The 3763-nt window shown below is 53.2% G+C and overlaps 1 pseudogene; it reads right to left on the reverse strand.

The window, feature by feature from the left end:
- Positions 1-3182: 3182 nt before the first annotated feature.
- On the reverse strand, positions 3183-3318 carry LOC137371614 (U2 spliceosomal RNA; annotated as a pseudogene).
- Positions 3319-3763: the final 445 nt, after the last annotated feature.

Consider the following 3763-nt stretch of genomic DNA (forward strand, 5'->3'; position numbering starts at 1 on the left):
CCATCTAAGACCTCTGTGATAGATGACAGGAAGGACTGGGAGGCTCTGCTGTCTGTGGACTTCACATCGTACAGCCCAGCATAAAAGGATTTGCTGATCCTTAGTATGTCGGACTGCTAAGACGTTACCAAGCCATCCTCTTCCTTCAGGCTGCTGATAACAGAGCTCTCTCTGTGTACCTTTCGGAAGAAGTAACGCGAGCCCATCTCATCCTGCTCAACACAGCGGACTCTGGACCGGCAGATGATTTTGGAGGCCTCCGTGGCAAAGAGTGAGGCCTGCTGGCTCTTCACCTCTTGGAGATCCTCCTTGACCTTGACCCCCATCGACTGCAACCGGAGCAGATTTTGCATTCTTTTATGGAATCGGGTCGTTTCCCTCTGTCTCTATCTCTCGCCTCTGAACACCTTTGAGGATAAAGAACCTCTTGATGTTCTCCTTGATTGCCTCCCACCAGTGAACTGGAGACTCAAAGAGGGGTTTCACGGTCCTCCAACCTTTGTAATCCCTTTTGAGTTCCTCAGTGTTCTCTGGGGTTAGCAGTGTAGCATTGAGCTTCCATATCCCTCTGCCAACCCGCAGGTCGTCCTGTAAGTGACAGTCGGCCAGTAAGAGGCAGTGGTCGGAGAAGAACACCGGCTTGACGTCGGTGGATCTGACCGTGACAGCACGGGACACAAACAGGAAGTCAATCCTGGAATGGGCAGACCCGTCCGATCTTGACCATGTGTATCTACGCTGCGCTCCGTCTGAAGGTTTGCTGAAGACGTTGTGCAGTTTGGCATTTTTCACTGTTTCCATTAGGAATTTGGGGCGGCACAGTGGCGCAGTGGTTAGCACCGCAGCCTCACAGCTCCAGGGACCCGGGTTCAATACTGGGTACTGCCTGTGTGTTGCTTGCAAGTTCTCCCTGTGATGGCGTGGGTTTTCGCCGGGTGCTCCGGTTTCCTCCCACAGCCAAAGACTTGTAGGTGATAGGTAAATTGGCCATTGTAAATTGTAGGTAGGTGGTAGGGAATATGGGATTACTGTAGGGTTAGTATAAATGGGTGGTTGTTGGTCGGCACAGACTCGGTGGGCCGAAGGGCCTGTTTCAGTGCTGTATCTCTAAATAAATTAAAAAATAAAAATCTGGACGTAGCGTCCAGTTTGCTGTCGTCTCTGCCGGATCGTCCAGCTGCATCGATGATGCAGTTGAAGTCCCCGTCTAGGATGACGGCCGGGACATCGCCAGCAGCAGTGGGAGCTGCTGGAAGACGGTCAGCCGCTCGCTGCGTTGTCCCAGGGCGCACACGTTGATCAACCGGAGCGGAGCGTTGTTGTACATTACGTCTGCTACGAGGAGGCGACCGCCCACCACCTCCTTAACTTCGGAGATGGTGAAGTTACCTCCCCGCAGCTGAATACCCAGGCCGGAGGAACGGCAATCATTACCCCCTGACCAGATCGATGGCCCGTGGGACCACCATCGCGACCACTGCCTGTAGGTGCTGAGGTGTGATATTCCACACTCCTGCAGAAACAGTAGGTCAGCTTTGACCTTGGCGAGGTAATCCAAGATTGAAACACATCGCGTAGTGGATTTAATGCTACGCACATTCATCGAAGCAATCCTTCTACCCATTTTAAAGTTAGTTGTTGCTTCCCATACCATTTGTCCTTGCTAGTCTCAGTCCTTGGGTATGTTCTTGCATACCCATCGTGTACGCAAGCTGTTTCACATTCGTGGGCTTAGAAACCCCTCCTGGTTTCTCATGGGGGGTTTGTTCTGCTGGGGTGACAGCAGTGGGGGGTGTGGAGGGGGGGGGGTGGTTGGGGGAGTCTTGTAGGCAACAAGGCTTGGACTGTCCTCTGCTGTTGGTGTCTTTCCCCTCTGTTCCTCCTCGAAGACATCACTGCTCCGAGGTTCCCAGAGCTGAACTGCGCCAGACAATTCTGTGCTCTTGGTGCCCCGGAGCTGTGATGTGCTAGGCATGTCACTCAGTTCGGCACTTTAGTTTTGGGGCGTGCTGGGCCCATCACAGCTTCCAGTTCCCGGGGGCTGGGGGGCTTTATCTACCAGCTCCTTTGAGTTCTGCCGCTTCTTTTGCAGGTGCCGTCGTTCCGGCACTTCCTCGTCCAGTGAAGAGGAGCTGCTGTGGTCTGATCAGACGGTAGCCTCCTCTTGCCCCTAGTTTGGGTGGTGGCCTGTTCCTTTTTTGGAGGTTTTTTCTTTGTGGTCTTCCTTTGCACCACTTGCCACTGACCTGTTTGTCCATCTGCTGCCTCCTCCTCCATTGATTCTGTCTGTGGAGGAGGGGTTTCCAGGCGCAGGGTAGGTGCTGGGTCGCTGGTTTCAGCTGCCTCCCCTTTCTTCTCCTTCTCAGGTTGAAGTTCCTCACTGCGGAGAGGGTTGCTTGTCTCCTTCCCAGCACCAGACGCATTCACCGTTCCTTCTCCTGGCCCTACCTTGGACCTTGCCGCCTGAGCATAACTGAGGCAGCGTTTGGGGCAGGTTTTGTAGAGGTGGCCTGCCTCACCACACAGGTTGCAGCACTTACTCTGCCTACAGTCCTTGGTCTGATGGCCTTCCTTCTTGCAGACCACTGTGCTGCAGTTGGCTGCCACATGACCAGATTTGCCACAGGTGCGACAAACTCTGGGCTGCCCAGCGTAGACCAAGAAGCCTCGACTTCCCCCGATAGCGAAGCTGGAGGGAGGGTGGATGATGGCTCCATTGGCATTGACCTTCAAGGTCACCTTGACCTTCTGCTTTCTGGTCCAAATCCCAAATGGATCCTTGACATCAGTGCTGCTGCCGGCCACCTCGACGTACCTGGTGAGAAAGGTGAGTACATCCACCACCGGAACATGGGGGTTGTAGAGGTGAATCGTCACCACCCGGTCCCGTTGTGACGGAAGCGTGAAGAGCGGCTCCGCTGTGAGGATCGACAGTGGTGCCCGGTCCCCTTTCTCCTTGAACACCTTCAGGAACTTGATGCATCCCGCCACGTTCCGGAACGTCACGTCGAAGTATCCACTGCTGGGGAAATCCCACAGGCAGAAGATGTCTGCAACTGGGAATCCACAGCAATCGATGAGGATTTTCTTAATGAAGAAGGTGCGATCAACCGGTGCATTTCCTTCCTTATCCTTCACCACCACCCGAACGGTGTTGCGCACTCCCTGGCCGGAAGCTCGAGAATTGGTTATAGCTATTTTGCTCAAAAAAATACCTGGAACAGGATCAAAGGCCACTAATCATGGTTTCTTCCCCTGCCAGGGAACTGATAAGAACAGATACTACACTTGATCTTAGCCAAAAGGCCGAGAAGCAGCCCTGTGGCTCCTGTCCCCTTGTAGTGATCTCACCATCCCAGATTGTTAGTCCCCTGCTGTTGTGTTTGCATTTCCCTCCAAAGTCACTCTAGCCAACTATATTTAATGAAACAAAAACAGCCCAAACAGTCCGTGTTGGTGTTTATCCTCCAAACACGCAGTCATCCTAATCCCATGTACACACCCTGGTCCCATATTCCTCTCCAGGATTAGAGCGCAAAAATCTAGACTGACATTCCGAGTGCAAAACTGAGGGAGTGCCGCATTGTCTGAGGTGCTGTTTTTCAGCTGAGACATTAATCCAAGGTCCCATCTGCCCTCTCGGGTGGACATAAGAGATCCCATGGCACTATTTCGAAGCAGAGCAGGGGAGTTCTCCCCGGGGTCCTGGGACCAATACTTATCCCTCAGGTTATCTGGTCATTATCACCTTGCTGTTTATGGG

The sequence above is a fragment of the Heterodontus francisci genome, chromosome 6 (assembly GCF_036365525.1).
Source record: "Heterodontus francisci isolate sHetFra1 chromosome 6, sHetFra1.hap1, whole genome shotgun sequence".
In the NCBI taxonomy this organism is placed as follows: Eukaryota; Metazoa; Chordata; class Chondrichthyes; order Heterodontiformes; family Heterodontidae; genus Heterodontus; species Heterodontus francisci.